The 27404-nt window shown below is 36.5% G+C and overlaps 1 long non-coding RNA gene across 1 annotated transcript; it reads left to right on the top strand.

The window, feature by feature from the left end:
• Positions 1 to 5843: 5843 nt before the first annotated feature.
• On the top strand, positions 5844 to 7878 carry LOC131323190 (uncharacterized). Its single transcript, XR_009199112.1, has 2 exons — positions 5844 to 6153; positions 7246 to 7878. It is a non-coding gene; the product is annotated as an uncharacterized LOC131323190 (long non-coding RNA).
• The last annotated feature ends 19526 nt before the right edge of the window (positions 7879 to 27404 follow it).

Raw genomic sequence — 27404 nt, 5'->3', positions numbered from 1 at the left:
TTCTGTATTTAAATCTTGGTACTCATGTTCTTCTTGATTGACTATGTTTGAAAATTCAGATAAAGAAGCTATTGAGGAGCTGGCTGAAGAACTACACTTGAATAATCTATTCATTGTGCTTAATCCTAGAGATTCTTCTTTCAATATTTTAATCCTAGATTACCATGTTTAAGACCTATTCTGTATACACGCATACTCTAGTTTTAATCCTATCCTTCTCGACTGCCTCACACTAGGACTTACACATACTGATAGATAACAACTTGGGTGGCCATTGACAGAATGCTCAAACGATGATAGCAGAATGAAAATACTAATTGAAAATTTAATAGGAATAAAAACAACTTACAGATTATTTAGTGTTTATTTCTTCAACTATATCTTACTTGGCTCTGCTACCATGAGGGGGCGGAAGCACAAACACAGTATAGAAGAACATGGAAGACAGAGTATGGATTCTAGAATAGGAAAGAATTCGAAAAGCAAAGCACTGGTATAGAATTAAATAGGAAAAGTAAAGCTAGAATAAGAAAATGGGAGCACTAGTCATTATAATCAAATATAATAATCAATTGGTAGCAATCGTGGTATGTCGTTCAAATGGGAATATGGTTTCTAATATAATAATCAAATTGGAAATATGAATGATTACAAAGTATAGTATTTTATTGTTAGTATTATATGTATAAACATATATGTATATATAGTTTACTAAAATGGGCAATCATTTACATCAACAAATATTTGAATGCTAAATCAAGAAAGCATTTAACATAAGGATAGAATGATTAAAGTTTACAAGGCACTTACTAAAACTGTTTGGTTTCAATTGCTGAATCAAAAACAGTTCATGACTTGAAGGGTTACAAGTGGTTTAGTGGGTAGGAAAGTTGGAGTATATTCAAACTCAGCTATTGACTAGGCTATTTGCTTCTAACTGACTCTAATACTGAACTTCACTTAACTTGACTTCTTTACTACATCACTTTCGGTTCCTTTTATAGAGTAAGGACCTGAGATTTACAAATGCTAGATGACTCAGCCATGTGACTAAAGTTGGTAACTGTTCTCTTTCGGTGGAGAAATGACTAAAGTATGTGCTTGCTGTCATCTGAAAATACTGACTGTCTTCACTTTCGATGCTAAAATGACCGAAAGTAAAATTTTACTGTTCTTCAAAAGCATAAAGAACTTGCTTTCAGTAGTGCTGGCTATCATGATGACTTTGTGACCAAAGGATTCAGCCTTCCATCATAGTGTCGATGTTGTGTAATTCCTCACACGTTAGATTATCCCAATAATTATGCCCATTATCTTCACCGGTGATCTCTTGGTCAGACTCCTGGTCCTCTCAGTCTTCAAGTTGGTGACTTTGGTATTCTGTGACTAGGTTTTGAAACTTGGTATAAAAAATGAATGGAACTTCTTGAATATGCTCAGTGGACATGATTTTTTGGATGGGGTCTTCACAAATTAATTTGTAAATACTCTCAAGGAAATAATCATTATCCCCAAGATTACTTGCAATCGACTCAGCTCTGTGATGTCTAATCTGTGCTCTAATCATCTTGGAACACAGCCAGGGACATTCATCTTGGATAAGTTCATTTGGTGGATGGACCCTACTGAATGGCCAATTTGCTGAGAGATCCATGATGTGCTGTGCTAGTATCACATTTTCTGTATTTGTCCATTCTGGCATTTTACTTCTAATCAAGACTTGGCATCTTAGTGCACCGTATTTTGCAAAAAGATTGTTGACGCATACAGCCAATTTTCTGGTAACTCGGTCAGTTTGTTCCGGAGAAGTGAAGATTATCTGCCTAAGGAGCCCATAATCTAGTAGGGTCATTGGACTGACTTGGATAATCTTCCCCCTATATAAAAGAATAAGGTCTTGAAAATACTGCACGTCATTACAGGCTTTGGGAACGCTAAATATTAACTGACAAGGGCAATCCATTCTTTCTAATGGTATTTATTGGCATAATGGATTAGTTTTAGGGCAACTAACTCCGTCTTGGTCTTTATAATAGTGGGTTTCCCAAGTGATGGATAATCCTAGAGGTGGTTGATTGGCTATTTTGGTAAGAGTTTCAAATAAAAAATTTTGAAAATGGTGACCATCCTGTCTAGCTAGATGTTGAATATGGCTTACTATTTCTGATGGTAGTGAATCAGGAATGAGGGATAAGGATTTTGGTAAAGCTAGGGTTTTGGAGGCCTTCTTTTAAAAGGTTTCAAGCACACTCATGCTTTTACCATCATTCAGTAAGGATGGCTGTCTTTTCTCTACTTTTACCAGTTGGGCAAAAGATGACTTCTTTTTTACTCTTTTTGACTAGTGCTGTAATATATAGACTTCTGCTCTGAGCTGGTTATTCTCATTCATCTGATGGTGATACCTGTAATTTAAATCTATAAAATTGCGAGCCATTGTTTCACAATACTCACAAGAAGGAAAGTTAATATATGAACTACTGTTGGTGCTGGCTAGGGATGAGTTTAAGGAAACTCCACCCAAAGAATTAGGGAAAATAACTCCACTAGTCTGCTTATTCTTATTTTGCTGATTAAAATAAATACTCAAACTATTTAGGCTATCTAGAAATCTGCGATTATCCCCACGGGTGTTCCAGAGGTTATCTAGGAGACATTGCTGGGTTTCATCAATGTTGTCTAAGTAACTTAGCTTCCTAAACTTTATACTTGCTCTATCAGGAATCATTGACAAGATGGTTTTTCCAATGGGATGACTTTCTGTTAAATTTTGAGACATCTGTAAGACAATCAAATAAATCATTAGTAGCATAAATAGAACAATTTTTTAATTAAGTTAATTCACATTGTTCTGGTGTGGATAAAAATTCAAAATTTATTTGTTGACCAAAAAATGTAGTGGTAATTTTATCACTAGTGGCTGTGAACTGATAAAACAAGTAAATAAAGGGTATTTCTAGGATTACTTTGTTAGCTAAGTTTTGGACTAAAACAAATGAGGTTTTAAAACAAACTTTATTTTGACAAACACGAACTTTTGGTAATTTATATCTAATTCGCATTTTACTACCATTTGTAGAACTCAATCGTTCAATTATTTTTTGATACTATTGACTTGGTATTATTCCTTCTTGGATACATTTAGATCTGCTCCTGTATCGATAAGAGCAGTAACTTCAATTTTATAATTTTCTATTATTAATTTGACACTAGCATGCTATTTTTGTATATTTATCCGATTTATTATGTTTAATTTGTTACTTTTTGGATTACTATTTGGGTGATTAATATCTTTTTTTTGACCAAAATATTTTTTCTTGATTACTAATTCCATTATCTTCTAAGGATTCATCTGAAGATGGGTTGTCCATTTTAAATTTAACAAATCTTTTGCTTGGTTTTGGAACTTGGTCTTTGATTTTTGTGATTTCTTTTTTAATAAGATCTATCTCTTGCTGTAGATCTTGTAAAGTAATTTCTTTATAAATTTTACTAAATCGTTCTATAGTAGCAATAAGACTTACTATTGGTTTATTATATTGGGTTTTTTACCTTATTGTACTAGGAGTTGTTTGAGTTTTTTAACATATTGTTGTTTTAACTCGGAATCCTCTATCTTACTGATTAGATCAATTAATAATTCTTCTTCTGGTAATTCTTTGGTAAGTACATTTATTTTTTTGCAGTAGTTATCATACATCCAATCTCAATTTGATCATCACTTGAACTATCACTAAGATAATGGTATTCTGAAGATTTAATAATTTCTTCTCCATCGTCTGAATTATTTAGATTTTCTATCCTAAAAATTTCTAAAATGTGTTATTTATCAGTATCAGATATATTAAGTTGAGTGATTTTTGCTTTAACTTTACATTCATTTTTGTAATGTCATTTTTTACCACAGTTGTGACATGTAATATTACTTTTGTCATACTTTACATCACTGGTTGTATTTTTCTTTTTATTCTTGTGACTTTTAGATTTTTCATAATATTTATCTTTACAGGATTGTGGTTTACTATTTCTAGAATACTTGTGATTTTTACTTTTGTTCTCAATTTCTTATGATATTTTATGTTTTCTTCGTGATGGTCCTATTGGAGGTAGACCAGATTATTCACAAAAGTTTTCTAGCTCATACTTGGCTTTATTTTTATCTTTCTGGGCTTGTTTACTTGTAACAACTCCGATTTTTAATGAATAAAAATCTCGTTGTTTATTCAATTTCTTAAATTCTTCTTGATTGACTTATTAATTTTCTCGTTGATCTCTGTTAATCCGTCATACTTAGATTACATCTCTTGGCTAGTATAGTTATCTCTTAACCAAATTAGTTAGAGAGACCTAACTACCAATCCATTTAGTTACCTTTGGACCATTATCTATTGGTCAATCTATGTTAGGGTAATCTTTGTCCATTGGACAATAGGCCATTCATTAGAATATTTGATTAGTACAAAGATATAGTATTATATTGGTGTATTTTCTCATGTACAAAGGACAAATATGCATTCTTTATTATTTGATATCATTTTTCCCATTACCCATTAGGTAATAGCTCTAATTTTCCTACTAAGTACTAGAATCCTATTAAATATTCAAGTGTTGATTTTCCATGTGCTTTTATGCATTAGAATATGTGGGTAAATCTAAACCCTAGATTTTTAGTACCTTTTGTAATGAATTAGTACTAGTACCTATATTATATTTTAATGGAGAAATCTTAGGCCATATATTCTTGGTACATATGTATATATAGGCATGTGTACATATATACAATATTATATATAGACATAGATTTTCAAAAGTACAATATCTATTAGTTTAATAGAAACATGTGTCTAATTAGAATTCTTTATTGGGATTTTGATTTTGAAAATCTAGTACTTGTACCATTGGCCATTATTATTATTATATATATATATAGTGTACTTGAGAGAGGGAGAGAGAGATGCCGAGAGAGGGAGAGAGAGATGCCGAGAGAGAGAGAGAGGGAGGAAGAAAGAAAGATAGGGTTGTACCATCTTGATCTTCTTCATCTTTTCAAATCCTTGGGTGTATCTTCTTCCTAGCCAAAATCTATCCTCTCATTGTCCTTCTATGTTTGTTTAAAGACTAAATCTTGTACAAACTATCCTTCCCTCCACCAAATCTTCCATAATCCAACCCAAGGTACAAAAATCTAGCCATGCAAGCCTAGATAGCCCCATGGCCTAACCCATCAAGCTTTCAATCAAGCTTGACATGTGAAAGATTGAGCTATGAAGAGAGAGAGAGAGAGAGGGGCCGGCCTTTAGAGAGAGAGAGGGAGTCCAATTTTGGCTATAAATAGAGCCACCCTCGTGCCATTCAAACTCACACCTTCACTCCTTTGCTCTCACTTCTCTCTAAAAACCAATTCATTTTCCAGACAGCATACTGTCCCTTCGCAAAACCTCATTTTTCTCCTGCTTAGATTAGTTTTTAGAACCAACTCCCTTCGGAAAAGTTGTAGAACACTTCGAGACCTTCAAGTTAGACCCAAGAACCATTGTATTCGGCCAAAGATTGACCGAGTTACTGCCATCCAAAGTTCGGTCCAGATTTGCGAGTTTCATCACCCGTAGGATTTTTCAACTAGCTTAATCGGCCCCGACTAGTTTTGGATCAAGGTAGATTATCCTTATTCCCTATCTCTAAAGTATACGTAAAATGTCCCTAACCGTTTTCTTTAAGTGTATAAGGTTATCTTTCACCTATGACGTTTGAAATGTATGATAATTTACAAACTTGTTTTCGCTAAATGGAAGTTTGAGCATGTTGGAATAATCAACTTTTAACTTCTAATAAACATATTGTCGCACCCGTCTCGGATATTTGGTATTTTAATTCACGTATTTAATTAAATTATGCGTCACGGGGTTAAATTGCATACATTAGAAGCGTGAGGGCTTGTGTGTGATTTGAGAATTGGAGCATGATAGCATGTGGTCTTGTTGGCACACAATAATCTTCCTTAGAGTTTATCAAACTGGAGTACGTGTTCTATTTTCTTTTCTTCGTTGATACACGTAGAGAGAGAGAGAGAGAGAGGAACGGCATGAGGAAGAAGAGAAGAATAGGGGAAAACTTAGAGAAGATTTAACTAGCCTTGAATTGAAGTTTAATTAGGTGAGTTTCATCTTCTTAAGTTCTGAAATTCATGTTTCCATGCTAGATTTCATGTTTTGCATCTAATATGCTCTGAATTGAAGCCATGGGAGAGGGTTTTTGAGGTTGGAATTGAGTTTTTATTTCTGAGAATTCGTGTATATGATGAACATGCATAACTATGTTTGAACAAGTTCATAATCTGTCCTGTTTTGACGAATTTATTCAAGGTACCTAGAAATCTTCTAAATTCTTGAAAAACATCCTGAAGGTTCATCTGTGAGTCTATTGCATTGTGTTAAATTTTCAGAAAATAACTCGAAGTGTTCTGGCCTACAAAATTCGTGGACTGAACTGGTGTCTGATTCGCGTCTGTGCAGACAGCACAGACACGTGTTGGAAAAATGGGCATAACTTCTTGCTCGGGTGTCTGTTTTACGCACCGTTTCTTGATTCTAAAATTAGACTTACATACCTTTCTGAATATGTAAGGTTTGTGCCTTAGTTACTTCTAGGAAAACTCAGTTTCGGTTCTGAAGTTAATGGTTTGTTAACTCTGGAAATCTGGGCAGGTTTTGGAGCTATGTTATTCATCAATGTTGTCATAGTTAAATGTACTTACTGGCTATGGGTTCTCATGAGTCTTAAACACTGATCAATTGGTGATGTTTTGGTGTTAGAGTTAATGGAAAAGATTGAGTATGTGATTTTTAATGAGCATTCGATCACAGGCTGTTCTGCAGAAACTGCAGAGTTGTGTTTCTAAGTGTGCATCTTTGGACAGTCGTAACTTTGTCATCCGAAATCTATTTGGGACAAACTTTATATCGATATTGGTGTACTGAAAGTCTACTTTCAAATGGTGGTGGTTTCATGACCCAACTCTGATCCTATAAAATACTACAGCCATTTAAAGACAGGCTGGTTGTAGAATGTCTTGTCATTTTGGGAGTTTTGTTGTGTTTGAGCTTCATGTGTGTTTTGGTTTATTTCTAGGCCTATGAGATGGACAAACTTGCATTCTTCGGGCATTGTTTAGTTCCTTATTAGCTATATATTTTTGTGTTGATCGTTTGTTGAACTCATTACTAATACGATTAAGCATGTGGCTAGGTAACGAGCTGAGTAATCGGGAGGTGCCAAAACCGTGATTTGGCATACTTTGGTCGACTCACAGGTGAGTATGTTTGATATCTTATATCTTCAATAAGATATTAACATGTTGGTTGTGCATCATGCTATGGTTGGTTTAGTTACTGGCGTGCATGATTGGTGTATGTTGATTGTACCCGTATAAGGTTTGTGGAGTGAGTCACACCTTGTCGTGGGCCGTGCCATTCTATTTACGGTGAATGGGAGCTTGGTGTGCGGGACACAATACCTTGGGTACATGGGATGTGGCAGACGTGTCACTGCATGTGTTGTGAACATAAATTGTAGTTGTTCAGTTAGTTGTTTATGTTGAGTTTTATTGGATTTATTCTATATCTTACACACTCCTGATTTTCCTTTGGATTGTCAGATAGCAGGGGTTCGTAGGTTGGTCCACTACCGGTCGGCGTTTTGGAGTTGGCTTTGAGGATGTTGATTGTGTCGGTGGTAGTGAGTTGTCTTGTATATATAATCGACTCGTTTTGTAAAGGATGTTTTGCACTTTAGTTTGCCAAGTATGTAAAGTTATGGGTATAACGTCGACTCTTTTAATAATATTAATGTTAAGTCTTCCGCTGGTTTATTCTGAATTAATATCTCTTGTTAAGTGATTGTTTGGTTGGCGTTTGAGAATGCCACGTGGCCACGCCGACTCGGGCCCACAATGGGTGTCGTTTTGCGGGGCGGGGTGTGACACATATGTTGTTTTGAACTTCCCACAAAGGAAGAAAGAACGGTTTTTGAAAGGTAGAAACTTATGGTTTGTTTAGAAGTATTCGTATTTTGATCTTTAGGTTGGTTATGAGCATGCATACATGAATTGCTTGTGGTATAATATTGAGTTGGATGATCTTGTTAGATTAAAGATTATAATGAATGATGTCGTATGTGATAAGTCCTACCACGGAGTCAATGCATGAAAACGAGACACGAAAATCGAGAAAGTAGAAACATGACACCTAGGGTGTGGTTTATGAAAATGCGTGTTTTGAAAAGGGTGAAATATTTTGGAAACCGCAATGTGGCCGGACGTGGTAGCCCATTGTGTGGTGTGTGTGTTGTGTGCTAATGGAAACCCAGGACGGTGGAACCATTGTGAGGATACTCGGGAGACCGGAACGGCGGAACCGAGGTTGGGTGTGTGGCTTGGTTATCCGCGGAGAGGAGCCAATGCAAAGTGTGCCAATGGAAACCCAGGACGGTGGAACCATTGTGAGGATACTTGGGAACCCAGAACGGCGGAACCAAGATTGGGTGTGTTAAAAATGAATTTTGAAAATAATGAATGGGCTATGAAATGAGGAAAACGAGACACGACTTACGAGATGTCGCGTAGGAGAAACTCATAACTCTTGGACACCAACGTTGATTGAATATCGAATGCGGATTTGTCATTGTTAATTATTTTGGCTAGATTAGCATATGTTATGTGGAAATTGTTGACTTTATGATGTATTGTTTGTAAGTTAAGGGTTAGAGGGTTTGGATTATTCTATTGAGCGTTGTAGCTCACGGTGTTACATTTTTGGTGACCCTGATCTATTATATTGGTGGCGACGCCGGTATAATATGTCAGACCTCATAGAAGAACAGGGTGAACTCTACACCTTGGAGGCCTTTGGAGCCGAAGAACTAGTCCGGATGGAGGAAGAAGCAGAGCAGTAGTTAGGAACCCTAGTTCCCTCCTTGTTTGTTTTAAAGTACTCTTGTAAGACTTTGAGATGTAATAATGAGCCAGACTCACTTGTTTTGTAATAAAAAGTCTTATTAACGTACCCAGAATTTAGGGGCGTTACATTACTAATTTTCATATCAATACACATTCTTAATCCTTCTTTTTAAATTGTACTAATAATGTCACCATATGTTAACTTATCATATTCAATTACTCTGGTAGGTTGACTGAGGACATCTCTAATTTTGTGGGCAAATAAATTAGGGAGTCTGTTAATAAATTTTTCTTTCTAAAATGACTTTGTACAATCATCTCTAAGCATTACTTTAGATATAAAAACATCTTTTTACCATCTAAAATCGCTTAGTGTTGAACAATACAAATTACTTAGCTAATCATGTATTCTAGAAGTAATGTTACTAGGTTTTCCAATAAAATGCTTAATTATGGTATAGATAAGAGTGTTAATTCCATCCGGTGCTCCCCTGCCAATATCATTATCAAAAATTGGGAGACCATTCTCATCAATTTGGACAGCATATTTTGTCTCTTCACGTGACTCATTGGTGAGATATTTATTCCACCATGCTTTTAACATTCCAGTAAACCCAGAAGTTAATAAATCAACAATTTGTGATTGATTAAGGTTAGTGTTGCTCAAGTAACTATTGACAACCATTGATATGTGATTTAGCTTTTCTAATATTTGGTATTCACTTAGACCATCAATATTCTACTCATATAACTTATTTGAGGAAACAGAAAATTGATTAGTTAAATTATTTTCTTCATACTGTAGGTCAGGAAGGGTTGGCCTAGAGTACCAATTTTTGGTGAGACTGATAGGATTTATTGAGGGGTTAAAAAGACGATTTATCTCTTGGTCAAAGAATTATTTTTGTAATTGTGAAATTTCTTCATCAGAAGAAGTGGATGAATTTTGACTAGAAGTACTAGTATCATAATTTTTTGTAATTGTGGTAACTTGGGGTACGTCTGGTTTTGACTTAATAGCTAACTTTTTCAGTATTTCTTTAATTTTTTGAATATTTTGATTCTGGTTTATACTAATTCTTAATCTTTTTTCAGGAAGGTGTATAAGAGATTTTTCCATATTTTTACTAGATGAGAGATGCTGCTAGATAATCCTCCCTTAATTTTAGTTTCTATTTTATCTAATTGTATACTTATAGTCTTGAGACACTGATTAGTGTAATTAATTTATTTAACTATTTGTTTGCACTCAGCTCTCTCATTAGGTTGTTTGAATGGAGATGCTGTAATAGATGAACCTTTGTAATCAATAATTATTGAATCTAAAGGAGGATGGCTAGAGGTTATAATAGTATTATCTAACTTTTTCCATTTCATTTTTGTAAGAGTGTTGACTTTTTTATAGTAATTTTCTAGGTAATTGAAAAAATAAACTTGATTTCTAATTTCTTCCATAAACATTTCCAAATGAGCTATTATTTTTTCTTGTTGACAAGTGTATATTTACTAGAATATTCTTTTCTTTTTTGCTTATTTTTTTGACTTAAATTCAAGAAATAATTTATCAATATCAATATTAAAATCTTTATTTAAAACACATAAAGACAGATCAACAGGGGTTGTTGTTCCTTCTTCAAAATCAATTTGAGTTGGAGACTCTTGGGAGGTGTCTTTTTATTCAAATTTTGACTATATAGATAACAAGGTTTACTGATTTATGAACTTAATTCAATACATTTTAGCTTAACTCTAGGATCAAGTAAATTTCTATCTTGCCTAGGTATAGCAATTGAACTTTTTGACCTGTTTAGTTCTTTAATTCTAATAAGAGGATTTAGTCTTTGTTGATCAAAATTTATCCTAACTGTACCATCTAGGTATTGTTGAATATAGTCTAGATCAATTGTATCATTTTGCATTTTTTGTAGCTGACTTTCATTTTCACTAAGCCAACTGGCTGGTAACTGGATATCACTCTAGGAGATGGTTTTGAATACTTGTATATTAGCATTAATGCTACTTTGTATGAGTACAGTTTTATCCTTTGGACTTTTGACTAAGGCATGAATATTCAAATTAGTTTTCATACATTTATAATAAATACGGTAAATTAAGGCAATTGATTGACTTCCTTTGAGCATTTGAGTAATTGCTTCGATAGTTTAATATTTAAAGTTAAGACTTTCAAAATATTCTTGTAACGACCCGGATTTTTGCCCTATTTTTTTTTAATACAAATTTGAAATGTTAAAACTAATTCAATAATTAGTTAGATTTATTAATTAAATTACATTATTATGTGTATATTTGATATTAAAAAAAAAATCATATTCGAAACATATTATACTTTAGAGATATACATTCATCCCTTATCCTTCGTATCTAAACGCTAATTAGAATTATATTGAAACTATATCTCTCTCTCCTCTCGAATTCCACCACCTCTATACTTCTCCTCTATAAATACCTCTCTCCTCTCTCACAATACAACACTCCTAGTCCTCGACAAAAATAAAAAAAAAAAGAAAAAAGGGATTCGATTTTCGTCCATATCACGTCCCTCTATTCACGGCCTGTTTCCTCGTAGTTGCTGTCGTTTTTAGGCCTAAGTTTCTTCACGAAAGTTGTAGAGGGCGTCGAGAGCTTCAATTTCGACCCAAGAATCGCCCAAAACGGTCAAGAATTGATAGAGTTATCGCCATTCAAAATTAGGTAAAATTCTCGGATTCCTATTTCCAGGCAGATTTAGCGATCCTTCTAAACTTCCACTTTTCTACTACTTAGAGTAATTTTCGGGCTTAGACTTCTTCATGAAAGTCGTAGAGCGTTTCAAGATCTTCGCGAGAGACACAAGAATCATCCAAAACGGCAGATGTTTGGTCAAGTTATTCCAGCCCTAAGTTGCTGCTGGAATATCAATCTTTTGCCACCAAACAAAAATCCACCGGACTCCACCGAATCTCCTTGTCCGGATTAAAGGTATTATAATCCCTCCCCTGCCTTCCCTGAGTATATTAAGGTACTATGATGTTAGTTTTTATGATTAGAATCGAAAAGAATCGAAATTGGAATCGAACGAATAAAACCCAGTTTTTCCGAGAATGCACTGTTTACTGTTCATACCCACTGGAAGTAAAAAAAGGCAAAACAATTACAATTATCCCCCTGGACTTCTTGAATTTATAATTTTGGCCACAAGAGATGTGTTTGGGTGGTTTTAACTTACGTGTTATATATGAACGATAATGAAAATAAATGAGTTGCCTTGGTTTAGTGTTAATTGAATATGATTCTTATAATAAATAAATAGAATGATGAAGGATTACTAGTTAAATTATTTGTTTGATAAAATTTCTCATTTATTTAATAAATTAAAGGCATTGGCTCAATCATAAAACTCTACGTGCTTTACTTACTCGCACAGTACCAATTGCTATGTTTGCTTTCCCATTAAAATATATCATGTATACCGATTATGTTATTATGGATTCATGATTGTTGTATTGTTGAGTCGGACTTAGATTCGTTTGGTGATTTCAATGAGAAATTATGTAGACGTTGTTATGGTTAATGAAAAAGGAAAAATAGATGAAAGTTGTGGGCTTAGCAGGACCTCTTGGGTAGCCTAGCAGGACCTCAGGTATTGAGGGTAGCCTGGCAGGACGTTGAGGGTAGCCTGAAAGACCCGGTGTAGCTAGGGTGGCCAAGCAGGACCTTAGGGGTAGCCTGACAGAACCTCAGGTATTGAGGGTAGCCTAACAGGACCTTGAGGGCAGCCTGATGGACCTAGAATTGTGAGGGTGGCCAAGCAGGACCTTAGGGGTAGACTGACAGGACCTCAGGTATTGAGGGTAGCCTAGCAGGACCTTGAGGGCAGCCTGATGGACCTAAAATTGTGAGGGTGGCCAAGCAGGACCTCAGGGGTAGCCTGACAGGACCTCAGGTATTGAGGGTAGCCTAGCAGGACCTTGAGGGCAGCCTGATGGACCAAGAATTGTGTGGATAGTCTACTAATACCCCGTGATATTGAAGGTAGCAAAACGTTTGAAATATGTTCAACGGAATTTTGAGTTTGAAAAAGTGATGGATACTATGGTGCAGGTATGATTATGAAATGTGAGATTCAAAAAAAATTAAATTAAAGGCTTGCTAATGGATTTATTTATTTAATGCTTGTTGTTCTATTATGAAATTTTCATATGAATTGTGATAAAGCTGCTTAGCGGTAAAGTAAGGGGTTGGTAATGTTAGGCTTATTCTACTGAGTGAATTATCACTCACGGATACGTTTATATCCTGGTAAATCGGTTGTTTCGGCGATCAATTTGCCAGAGTATGCAGGATTCAATGATGGAGCAGTTCGACATAGGAAGAATACTAGGGGTGGAGACCGAGTATGCTTGGGATCTGTATCAAGACTAGAGTCGCTCTGAAGTTATTTCAATAAATTGCCAGATTTTATTAAGGTTAAATAAATATTTTTTTTTGAGTTAGTATCTTCCATGAGAAGTCGGCTCAATGCTTGTCAGACCAATGTTTACCTTTGAATAAACGTTTTGTATTTTCAATTTGAGTTGAAATAAAGAAACCCCTATGTTGATACTTCCGTGTTTATTTGGTTGACTAAAGAAATCTTTTTCGAAAAATAATAATTTATGCTGCCGATATTCGTTTAAAATATCGGGGCGTTACAAATCTTGTCTTTTAGACTAAGAGGTAAATCATGGTAATAGTTAAAATAAAATGGACCATTATGTAAGCTTGATTCCATTAATCTTAACAGACTATCACTGTAGACTGTGAATCTACTATCTCTTAAGGATAATAAGGCTGAAGGGTTTAGTCCTTTTCTTGTAAGAGGTTTAATAGCTACTTGTACTAATCCTACATGAATATAGCTATATCTTCTTTCAAAGTGTTGTTTGACTGATTCTTTACTAAGAAGTGTGCATCTTTCTTTTTGTTTAGTAATAGCATAAACATGTTCTACAGTTTTTGATACTTGATTAGTTCTAAAAGTATTTTCTAAAAAACTTGTTTTGCAAATTTCTTTTACTAGGATTTTGGGTATATTTCAATTTTCTAATTCTGTATTTAAATCTTGGTACTCATGTTCTTCTTGATTGACTATGTCTGAAAATTTAGATAAAGAAGCCATTGAAAGGCTGAAGAACTACACTTGAATAATCTATTCATTGTGCTTAATCCTAGAGATTCTTCTTTCACTATTTTAATCCTAGATTACCATGTTTAAGACCTTCTATATATGGGGCAGTTCCGGAATACCCAAAAAATACCTCATAGCTTTTTATCAAATTTTGATGATTCGAGCTGCACAATATGATCAGAACGTGATTTTAAGAGTACTTGCGAGAAATCAGCAAAAAAAAAGACCGGGAAGGGCTTGATCCGAACAGTTTCGAATAGTTTTTTATTGAATGGTTCAAATAAAAACTGCTCAAATCAAGCATTTTCTAATCATTTTTTTTGCTAATTTCTCACGGGCACCCTTAAAATCACGTTCTGCACACATTGAACGATTCGGATCATAAAAATTTGATCGGAAACTATGAGATTGAGATTTGGGATATTTTTTTAGGTACTTTTTTGCGTGTCCCATAAACCGTCCCAATATATATATATATAATGAGCTTCCATTAAGGGATCCCTTAACTTATTAAGTTAAGAACCTTATGAGTTTGACATTATTTTCGATCAAATTTTGATGATCCAAACTGTTCAATATGTTTAAAACGTAATTTTAAAAGTTTATGCGAGAAATCGGCAAAAAATATGACCAAAAAGGGTTTGATCCGAGCAGTTTTTTGTAAAATTGTTATAAATGCATTTTTATGAAATATTGTTCAGATCAAGCCCTTCCCAATCATATTTTTTGCCAATTTTCACGGGGACACTTAAAATCACGTTCTAATCACATTGAACAGTTCGGATCATAGAAATTAGATCGGAAAATGGAAGGTTCATAACTTAACTTAATAAGGGATCCCTTATTGGAAGGGGACTCCGTGTGTGTGTGTGTGTACATGGTTTGTTTCATATGAGGGAGTTCTCATTTTGGTTAAAATACAGACCACCCATTTCCCGATTGAATTTCGATGATCTGAACCGTTCAATGTGTTCAGAACGTAATTTTAAGGGTATTTGCGAAAAATTGGTAAAAAAGACCGGGAAAGGCTTTATCCGAACAGTTTTTTAATGAAGTGTTCATATAAAAACTGCTCAAATTAAGCTCTTCCCGATCTTTTTTTTTTTTTGCCAAGTTCTCGTGGGTGTTCTTAAAATCACGTTCTAATCACATTGAACGGCTCAGATCATCGAAATTCGATCAGAAATTGGGAGGTCCGCATTTTAACTAAAATGAGGACCCCCTCATGTGAAACGGACTAATACACATACAATGAGCTTCCATTAAGGGATCCCTTAACTTGTTAAGTTCAAGACCTTATGAGTTTGGCATTGTTCCCAATCAAATTTTGATGATCTGAACCGTTATATATACACACACACACACTCTTTGCTACTTTACTATCATTTTTGCTTTCAAGCTGTTTTTTAATGGAAATGGATCCTCCCCGTCCATGTTGTGATTGAAGAAGACAATCTTGAACGGGACCGTTTATCGATTGCAATCAACAGTTTGGATGTATTTTTACATTTTTACTATTAAGAGTATATGAGAAAATCCGAACAATTCAATCTACCAATGGACGATCCCAATCTAGACTGTCTCGTCTAGCCCAAACCGTAAGACTGGAAAGGAGCTGAACCCTTTTTGAATCTATATGTACGAGTACTATATCAATTTGTAAATGAAATGGTTCCCAACTATATTTGGGTCAAGAATTCATGGATGAAAAAGCAAAAAAAAAAACGGTATCAATGGAACCAAATACTGTGTTATCAAAAAAAACTTTTTGTTAATTTAATTACTTCAGTAGACCATTTCTTGAATTTTTAATTCAAACAGAATCTAAGGAAAAAAAAAGAATGTTAAAGTACATAAGGACCTTCTTAATTATCACTTTTTTTATAGAGACCTCCTCACATTTAAAATCGTTCATGCAGACCTCCTCAACTACTCCCTGTTACCCAAGTCATGTCAGTAATTTGGGTTTTTTTTGGACAATACTGCCCTTTGATAGTACCATATGCATCTTCTTCCCCAAATATGAATCCAGTCACTACTCTCTCTCTCTCTCTCTCTCTCTCTCTCTCTCTCTCTATGAAGCTGTCAACAATAGTAACAATAGCCGACATAGCCGTAGCAAGTTAGGGTCAATCTTAAGTGGGGTCACATTCCCACCAATATACATTTTTCTGGCCCCCTCAGATATATAACCACTATGGTAAAATAGAAGTGTTGCTGATGGACAAGCCATTTGTAAACTGGAAGGTATACAAAAAAACAAAAGACAAGGGTCAATAATTGCCTTTATTTGGACAAAGATAGACAAGGGAGACCAAAGGAGATGAGTAATGCATAATGGGGGAGACCAGTAGCAGAAAAAACCATTAAAAGGCTGAACCAAACGCAAAACAACAAAAGCCCCAATATTTTATTTTTGTAACCAAGTCAAAAGCCCCAATTTTTAAGGGGAGTGATTTTGCCACTTCCCTTTGTGTCTTGATTAGATGATTTGTTTTGTGAGAGAATGGAAGTGACATTAACAAAAATGAGAGTGACAAAATCAATTTCCATTTTTAATTACGGTATACATTAAAACACTACTTCCAAGAACCATAATATTCCAATACAAAAATCCCTATATATCATATACTATGTAAAAATATATCAACATTCGCGCCATAGTCTCACAGACATCTAGGGATTTTTACATACAAAACGTACCTTGAATCTAGGGTTTGATTTTGTCTGGATTAGCCATGATCTAGAATTGTTCAGTTGCCACGATCAAAACCTTGTTCTTCTTCGAAACTACGGTTTTTGTCGATTCAGTATGGAGACTGAAGTGATGAGAGAGAGAGAGAGAGAGAGAGTCGCCATGGGTGTGTGTTGGAGAAAACTGATCGAGTGAAGTGCGGATCGTAAGGGTATCTTAGTCATTTCATCCATTATGTTAGCGGAGTTTGCATTTTTTTCTCGTTTCCAGTAATTGATGGGATTTGCATGTACAATTTTAAATATGAAAGGGTCTCCGTGAAAAAAAAAAAATATTGAATGGATCTTTATGTACTTCTCCAATAAAGTATTCAAGAAATTGAGGAGGGACCACCGCACGCGGAATGGTCCCCTAGCACACCAGAAACCACAGTTCCCAATTTTAGAACAAAACCCAAAAAGGCTCGGAGAAACCTAAGATTGCCCTAAAATAAAATCCTCATAAAATCCAACACCACTTGCTGACAACTGTCCCCCCCACCGGTAAATATGAAAAAAAATACTTTATTAATTTTTGCACCCGTCTTAAAAGTCACTCCATTTTTTAGCTGATGATAAAATTACAAGCAACACAATTTTTTAAGTACACAAAATTTAGAGTTCCTTAATAAGAAGTGGTCTGCATATATTATTTTTCTCCATTTAGAAAAAAGTAGTACCTAGTAGCACTATTTTTTATAGCTTGTAGTAACAAAAATTAAAGCACCATTTTATTATGCACGAACCCGACTACGAGTACCGACCCATGGGTATCGATAGTGTATCGATGGCTGTGTGGGGCCCACTTCAGAGCTCACACAAATGATCCAAGAAGTTCGTTAATTTTGAATTTTTTTCTAAGTTGTCGTTGCAATTAAAAATCAGTTCAATAGGAGAATTGCAAGTACTTAATCCAATCTTACAATTTTGCATTCAAATTTTAGATCCGTGAATTCTGAAGAAAAATTACGCAATCAAATCACATAACTACAATTATACGATTGAGTTAATTTTTTTTACAACAACTCAAAAAATTAGGATTTTTTATTTTTAACGGCTTGGATCATTATATGGGAGCTTGGAGTGAATCCACACCCCAGTTGGTACACTATCACCCCATAGTAGTTGCGTACCTACTAAGTCCGCTAAAGTTTTGAGCTTTTTCTTATTAAGTTCTTATTCAAAATTTTTTCGCATTTGTTAGTTTTATGCTTATCTTTTTTTAAATTATTGATTCGTCTCATCGAAAGGAATCGGATAATTAAAAAATTATGACTTTTACCCAAATATTTTTTAAAATGGATATTTCAAAAAAAAATCGGTAAAAGTCATAATATTTTACTTTCCGTTTCTTCTTGATGAGAGGAATCAATATTTCACAAAAATTAGGCGCAAAAGTACAAAACATGAAAAAAATTTAAACAAAGGAAAAAAAAGTCTAAAAATTCCGGAAAACCCTTGGTGGAACTTAGCTAGTTATCTATGCTAAGGGAGTGAATTAATGGAAGGAGTCATGCTACACACACAGCAGATCTGTGCACAGATTGTGCACAGATTTCATTGTGGGGCCCACCACGGGTCCCACACAAATCATCCAAGCCGTTCATTAAATGTAAAATATTTTTTCAAGGGTCCCCGTAAAAAATAACCTCAATCCGATACCTATAGGTGCTTCATCCAACTATCTAACTTTTCATTTAGATTTTCGGATAATGAAAAGTTATATGATTGGATCGAGCACCTATAGGTATCAGATTGAGCTTATTTTTTACAGGAACCCTTGAAAAATATTTTACATTTAATGAACGGGTCGGATGATTTGTGTGGGACCCGTGGTGGGACCATAACAAAATCTGTGCACAATCTGTGCACAGATCTACTGTGTGTGTAGACTTTCTGTAATGGAAGTGAGGGTGGGTAGTTCTACGGGTACTCGAGTAGTACTACACACGGTACAACCATTAATTGCACTACAACGGGAGTAAGACCCCGTTCCGGAACGTAAAAATAAGTCTTTATTTTTTAAGAAGGCAATTTTAAGCTAAAAAATAATGGGTTTATTGAAATCTAAAAATATGCAATATGGATCTTGTTTGAAATATCTCGATGAGATCTTTTATACCGTGCAAAAAAAATTTAAAAATTATTTTTTATTTATACTATTTTTTAGTTTAAAAATGTAAAATAAGTACTTATTTTTTAAGAAGGTGTTCTGGAACGGGGCCTGAGTACGTTTACTATTTCAGTTAGATATGTATGTACTATGTGGAAATCATTAATTTTGTGATCTACTGCTTGTAAGTTAAGGGTTAGTGGGTATGGATTATTCTATTGAGCTCTCATAGCTCATGGTATTACCTTTAGTGACCTTGACATATTATATTGGTGGCGACGCTCGTATAATGTGTCAGACTTCGTAGATGATCAAGGTGAGCTGTACACCTTGGAGGCCTTTGGAGCTGAAGAGCTGGCTAGGATGGAGGAGCAGGCGGAGCTATAGTTAGGAACCTTAGTTTCCCTCCCTTTTGTAATGAAAGTACTCTTATGGAGGTTATGATATAATAATGAGCCAGACTCTATTTAGATATTCAATAAAATTGTTTATTTAAACACTACGTATCCTAGGAATTTAACAACCTCTAGCCAGAACTCGAACTTACTAGCTTTTGCATAGAGTTGGTTGTCTCTAAGTACTTGCAGTACGATTCTAAGGTGTCCTTCGTGCTCCTCCTTCATGGCTGAGTATAAATCAGTATGTCATCAATGAACACTACCACAAATCTATCCAGGTAGGGTTGAAAAATTTTGTTCATGAGATACATGAATACTGCTGGTGCATTGGTGAGTCCAAACGGCATCACTACAAAATCATAGTGTCCATATCTGGTTCTAAATGCAATCTTGGTGATGTCTTCATCCCGAATTCTTAGTTGGTGGTACCCTGATCGAAGGTCAATCTTTGAGAAACAAGTTGCTCCTCTCAATTGATTGAACATGTCATCGATTCTAGGCAAAGGGTAGCGATTCTTGATCGTAACTCGATTCAACTGGCTATAGTCGATACAGAGACGTAGTGTCCCTTCCTTCTTCTTCACAAATAAGGCTAGTGCTCCCCATGGCGATGTATTTGGCCGGATATAACCTTTCTCTTACAGGTCCTGCAGTTGAATCTTGAGTTCCTTCAGTTCGACTGGTGCCATTCTGTATGGGACTATAGAAATTGGTGCAGTTCCAGGTTGGAGTTCAATGGTGAAGTCTAGCTCTTGTTATGGTGGCAACGCAGGAAGTTCTTCAGGAAATACGTCTGCATACTCGCAGACAATGTGGGGTAGTCCCAGCTCCATTTGATCAGCTTCTTCCAACTTAAGGCTAGCTAACCATCCAAAAAGTAGGTACTGCCACCTTGTTCGTCTTGTCGTTTAATTCGGAGTTTGTCTATTTCCCTTAAATTTGAAGCAGGTTCCATTAGGAGCAAAAGCCGTCACCAATTTCTATTGGCAGTCTATAACAGCTCGGTGGGATGACAACCAGTCCATTCCCAAAATTATACCAAAGTCAGCCATATTGATCACTCGTAAGTCATAGGTCAGACGCAGATCAGCTACCTCTATCTCACACCCTTTACAAATTAGATTAACAGCTAAATTCCCATCCAAAGGTGATGTTAACATCATGCTTGATTTTAGGGGTTCTGTTTCTAATCCTAGTGCAGATACGCATGCAGTAGATATAAACGAGTGTGATGCTCCTGAATCAAATAAAGCTTGTCGCAAGTACTGAATAATAGTAGCGTACCTTGGATCACAGAGGGATCCTGCTCTTCCTGCTTAGCCTATAGGGCAAAGACACGCCCTCCAGCATTCTGTTGAGTTTCCATCGGCTGCTTCCCTTTCCAATTGTGTTGCTGATGTTGGAACTATTTGTTGTTCTGATGTTGAAGCCCACCTAGATTCTGATTAGAAAAACTAGTCTGTCAGAATTGTTGAGGTGGTTGACTTCCATTCACTCGAGGCCTATCCTGCTGTGGTTTTGGGCAGTCACGGCTACAATGCCCCATTGCTTGGCAATTATAGCATTCAATTGTAGAAATATCGCGAATAAATCCCTGCAGTGGCCTTTGTGGTTGGTTTTGCACAGTCCTAGTGTTGTTCCAAGATTGGCCCCCTTGCTACAAGTTGAATGACCTTTTTGGATAAGATCCCTGATTGTTGTTAGTGTTGTAGGTTTGGTTGTTTCGAATTGGTCCTCCAGCAGTTGCACCTGTCTTCTTCCACTTGGCTTTGAAATCCATGTCCTCTCTTTCAAGCATCAAGGCACATTTCACCATTTGTGAATAAGTGGGAAACTCATGGCCGACCACTGCCTTGCGAGAGGAACTCAGTCCCCATTCAAACTTTCTTGCTTTGTCATCTTCAATCGGAATAGTATTTAGAGCATATCGTGACAATTCCTCGAACTTGGTGGCATACTGTGTCACCGTCATTGAACCTTGCTGCAGACTATGAAATTCCTATTCCTTCGCCTACTTGATTGGCGTAGGGAAGTACTTATCTAGGAATATACGTTGAAACTCAGCAAATGTCATTGTTGTGACATTGTGAGTTGTCTCCATCAGTTCCCACCAATAACGGGTCTCACCCTTCAGTTCATAAATGGCTAGAGCCACTCGATCCTCATCACGAGCGATATCCAGGGTGCTAAATATCACTTTAACTTCCTTAAGCCAGGCTTCGGCTAAGGTTGGCTCAAGTTCTCCGTGGAAAGCCAGTGGTCATTGGTTACAAAACTCGTTCAGGGCTTGAGCCCGAGTCATTAGTCCAGGTACTTGAGCGTGGGGCGGTGGACGGTTGGTGTTGTTGATAGCCGCTGTGAAGGCTTGCAAGAGTTGGGCGAAATCCACATTTTCGTTGGCTGGGTTAGGATGGCCGTTGGATGACTCTCCATTGCGGTCATTGTTTTCGTTACCTACCCCATTGTGTGTGAGCACCATCTACAATTTTATAGATTTTTGGGGATTCAACATGGTATCTTATATATCTATGTATATATACATATTAACCATTACACCAATTTTAATAATTTGAGACGGGTATGTAAACCAAACTTAAACTTTTTATTGATAAAAGCTTAGTACATGATGCTGATTAAGGAAAATAATCTACTACGTCCTATTACATGGACCTAATGTCCTCGATTCACTACAAGAGTTAACACAGTGTTTTGTTCCTTATTCTAACATTTCCATTCTACCTACTTCCTATGGAGTCCAAAGTCGTTCCTAAGTGCCTCCATGTGGCCCTTCTCGGCTTGGGCCAGCTCATATTCTTATTGTTGACGAAACTGCTCTAAAACTTCATCCGTTGTCGGAAGGGAAAGTTCCTCCAATGGCTCAGCATAGATGTAGGGAAAATCTACTAAAGTAGGGTTGAACTTGTATAACTCCGGCGAGAGGTCGGACGGTGGTGGCAGTGGTAGAGCCTCAGTCAAGGGAACATCATAGAGGTGAGACTTAGTGTCTTTGTCATACACTAGTGGTTGTAGAGGCAGAGAGGTGGCTGGACCAGTATAGACTGGTAGAAACTCAATGCAGCGGAGGAGCTAGGTGTAGCCATATCTTCATGTAAAAATTAAATATTAGACTTAAGAATACAAGGAAAATGTGCTGAAAGAGTAAACAATAAGGTAAAAACACCAATATTGTAGCAACAAATTTTTTTTTTTATTAACTTCCACTTGAGACAACAACATAACATATTAGTCACAATATTACCACACAGGTTCCTACGTCCTACAAATTCTTCTTAGCACAAGTTTTATTTAAATATGCCTAACTACTGCTAGGTCTTCATTACATCTCCTCTTCTCACTACAGAAAGAGTTCCGGGTAACAACTTTTCATGGTGCCAAATTTCTCTATGGTCACCTCGGTGATCCCATAACACCTCTAGGTAACTCTCACCCTTGGACCTTAATAGTTCCATCGGTTGGGCTAGACATGCTCCTCCACTTTTATCGACACCTCCATGTATGCGGTCATGTCCTCGAAATCTAGGCCCATGGGGATGATTCGGTCTTCAGTTGCTGGTCGCACAGTTGTGACTTTGGAGTAAAGCACTTGATTTGAAAAGTGATGCTCGAATTCTCTAGGTACGTCTAGCATGTAATAACCGTTAACGCATGGCCTTAAGATCACAAGTGGTCCAAGATAGAAAGGTGGGGGTTGAGGTTTCTAGCTAAAGGGGTATAGGGGTGCAATGCTCACGTAAACCCAACTGTTTTCTTTCAACTCGGCCATATGGCCATGCCATGGTCCCCACAGTGGTAAGTTCATGGTAGCAGGTGGGGGTTCAGGGTCCTCAACATCGCTCTTGGCGTCCGGCTCTTCTTTCAGTATTGCTTCAATTTTGTCTTGCACTTGTTTGCCCATCGCATGGTTGTTCAGCCAAGCATTCGCCTGTACCTCAGGCTCCTCCTCATTATCCCATTCTTCCGAGTTTTCTTCTTCGGGCTCCTCTTCCTCGGGATCTTTTTCCTCAGGTTTTTCTTCCGCATGCTCCTCTTCTTCAGGTACCAATAAGTCCATTGGTGGCCAAACTCCAAAGTTTCGATACTATTCGTCCAGCATGGGAAATTGATGGGCAAAGTATGGGTCGTTTATCAAATGGTCGAGTACAGTATGGTGGATGTCCTTAAAGTTCTAGATCTCGGCTACCAATGCTGGGTCCATCTACCAAACAAAATTTTTAATTATACTAACGGTTTAGTATTGCATAACTAAATATTTTAGGATTTCTGAATTCTAACTTTTAACCCTATTGAAAGTCTACCCTTTATACTTAAGGCCGATGTTTTGAACCTAGGGCTTTGATACCAAGTTGTAACACCCCAAATTTTTGGGAACATTAATAATAACTGTTTTATTCAAACTTAACATTTAATAAAAGTAGAATAATAAGTCAATACATCCCAAATTATTATTAAATCAAGATTACATTTATTTAAGGATAGGGAGGGGTACTATGGGAAATTTCTACTCTTCAGTGTGGTTGTCTTCTTCAGCGATTTTCTGCTCAGCTCCATACTGCTCCAGATTATAGTACGTCTCTTGTTCGCCTTCTAAGTCTGGCATAAAATGCCAGGGCCACAAAAGTAACACCGTGAGCTTTTAAGCTCAGTAGCTAACTCCTACCCCTATGTCCCATACTTTAGCAAAAAAATAACATCTACTTTACAAGTCATCAAACAAGACTTTAACAATCAATTATTACAGACATCATACGAAAAAAAATGTGTCAAATATCGGGTTCAGAATAGTGTATCGTACTTCATGTCAAAACGTCAATTTCACTTATTATCAATTCTTTTCCTTTAGCACTGGTTCCGTTTACTGCCTCTTTCAAAATGACGGTTGACCATGCAATTACAAACTCTGGTTCCGTCGTTCCGGTCTCCCAATTTTACTCACACATTCCCAAACTCCGGTTCCGCCGTTCCGGTCTCCCAGGTTTACACATGTCAAAATTTCGCTTTTGCTCTTTTCGTTTCGAATATCGTTTATCTCGTTTCGCGTGTCTCGTATACATGCATCATTTTCTCGCAAACACATTATTCTATCAAGGCTTGCTAAAATCATGTGATACTAAGTAAATCATATTCTTGGCCTTTCTTCTTTTAAATCCGGGTTCGTAACAACACTTAATTCCAATTCAATATTTCACTATTAAACATGCTTGAGCTATTCGCTACAAATTAATCTTACAAGAACAGTTAGAATTAATATATCCTAAGTCATGCTTTTCTAGGAGGAAAAACAGTAGCTTCGAAATGTAAGGGCAACATTTCTCTTATTCACTTAAAGTTTAGTATTTTCAATTTATTCCAGGAAGTGACGTTAACATGTCATTGTTTTCTTTACTTCGTGGGTTTCAAGATTTCCATGTATTACTCTAATTTCATGCTTTCCTAAGTCAGCAAAGAAAATAATAGCTCATCACTAACGTGGCATCATTCTCTAGATCAACCATGATCTCTTTTTATTTTATTTTTTCCATTGCCAAGTTTCCTGTTAACTTACTCTGACACATTTGTTTTTTTTTTTACTTGCAAATAACGTAGAAGCCGATTTCCAACATTTATCAACATTTATAATAGTGTTATACTTAGGTAAGTAGATAGGAGGTTTCTACCATGCTTTTTGGCGGTAGCGGGTTGACTACGATAGCGTCGAATCGGGTCACAAATGGTACGTCTCTTTTAAGCTTTGGTTTGACCGAACACCTAGCTTTTTCTTCTTGGAGAATGGAAGGCAAATAAAAAAAAAGAAAGTAGACTAACTGGAAAGTGGATCTCGGCTCTCTCTCTCTTTTTGTTCCTCACAGATTTTCCGAAAGAGGAAAGAAAGACGGGGTGGTTTGGTAGGTTGGAATTGGGAGTATTTATAGGCAGTACACTTTCTCTCTCTCCTTTATCTTCCAGTCTAACTCTCTCTCTTAGATGAAGTAAGCTTTCTATGATGAGATTTTCTAGGCTATCCATGTCTTTTCCCTTCTCTCTCTCTCTCTCATTTATCTTCCGGTCTAACTCTCTCTCTCTTAGACTTATGAGCCTATGCACTTGGATAAAGTAAGCCTTCTATGATGAGATTTTCTAGGCTATCCATGTCTTTTTCCTTCTATCTCTCTCTCTCTCTCTCTCTCTCTCTCTCTCTCTCAAGCTATATATATATATACATATATGTATTATAGGATTGTCATAGCATAGCCTAGTCTTTAGTCCTGACTGATGGAAGTTAGGATAAAAATCCCAACTTCTCTCTCTCTCTCTCTCTCTCTCTCTCTCTCTCTCTCTACGGCTCACACCCTTACTTTCTAAATTTTAAATTTCTAGCCTGCAAAGCTAATATAGGTTGACATGATGATACAAGTGGGAAGAAAATTTGATGGCAGTCTTATCTCTTCCTCCCTCTTTCCTTTCGACAATATCTCCCTCACTCACTCTCTCTCTCTCTCTACGAGACTCATAAGGCTAGATGTTGGGATGACATAGGGTGGAAAAGATGAGGTGATATGATAGGTTCTTTGTGATAGAAATCCCATTCGGCTCTCTCTCCATGTATGTGTATGTATATTTATTAAGGCCTCCCAAATCTAATTTTATAATTTAGGATTTATTTAATAATATCAATACTCAAATAAATAACAATCGAGTAAAAGAAATTTTATTGATAAAAAATAAGGTCGTTACAACCTATCCCCCTTAACAAATTTCGTCCTCGAAATTAAGTACATTCTACGATGGAAAAAGATGCGGTTAATTTTCTCGGATAGCATCTTCTCGTTCCCAGGTACATTCCTCAATTCCTTGATGTCTCCATAAAACTCGCACCAACTTGATTGTTTTGCCTCGAATATTCTTTTCGTTGTGATCTTGAATCTATATTGCTTGCTCCTCGAAAGTTGCGTCCTCGTTTAGGGTGATATCCCCCCAGTTGCTGACATGAGTGGGAAGAGCAATGTACTTGCGAAGCATCGACACGTGAAACACATTGTGGACTCAATCCAGCTGTGGTTGTAGTGCTAAACAGTAAGCCACATTCCCAATCTTTGCCAAAATGTCGAATGGCCAGATATATCGTGGAGACAATTTTCCCTTTTTCCCAAACCGAATAACTCCCCGACGCGGTCTGATTTTTAGGAACACATGATCGCTAACCTTGAAAGACAAGGGTCTACTCCTTTTGTTCGAGTAACTTTTCTGACGACTCTGGGCGGTAAGTAATTTTTGTCAAATCACCTTAATCTTTTCAATCGTATTTCGGACCAGATCTTGCCCAATCAATCCGGCTTCTCCAGCATCAGTCCAACAAACCGATTAGCGACAGGGTCTTCCGTGCAAAGCTTCAAAGGGTGCCATCTCAATGCTTGACTGATAGCTGTTGTTGTAAGCAAATTTGATAAGAGACAACTGTCGTTCCCAATTTTTGAAGAAATCAAGTGCACAAGCCCTCAGCATGTCCTCCAGAATCTGAATTGTCCTTTCTGTATGTCCATCCGTCTGTGGGTGATAAGCATTATTGAGTTGAATGTTCATTCTCAAAGCCTTCTGCAAACCTTTCCAGAAATTGGATATGAATCTTGGATCACAGTCAGATACGATAGATACAAGTACTCCATGTAAGCGTACAATTTCTTGGATGTAGAGTAAACTTAAAGCCTCCTTGTTCTTCGTCATCTTTACCAGTAAAAAGTGTGCAGATTTAGTGAGACGGTCGACTATTACCCAAATAGTAGTGTTAGACTTAGGCGTCTTGGGTAAGCCGGTCACAAAATCCATGGAAATATGCTCCCACTTCCACGTCAATATCGGTAAAGGTTAAAGATCCCCTCTGGGCTTCCAGTTTTCAGCTTTGACTTGTTGACAGACCAAACATGTTAACACAAAGCTAGCTACGTCTTTCTTCATTCCTTCCCACCAGTACGTCCTTCGCAAATCATGGTACATCTTAGTACCCCCAAGATGAACAGCAAAATTTGAGTGATGAAATTCTCGTAG

This window comes from Rhododendron vialii, chromosome 1a, assembly GCF_030253575.1.
Source record: "Rhododendron vialii isolate Sample 1 chromosome 1a, ASM3025357v1".
Taxonomy (NCBI): Eukaryota; Viridiplantae; Streptophyta; class Magnoliopsida; order Ericales; family Ericaceae; genus Rhododendron; species Rhododendron vialii.
Note: the sequence above shows the minus strand (reverse complement) of the source record. Positions and strands in the feature narration are given on the sequence as shown.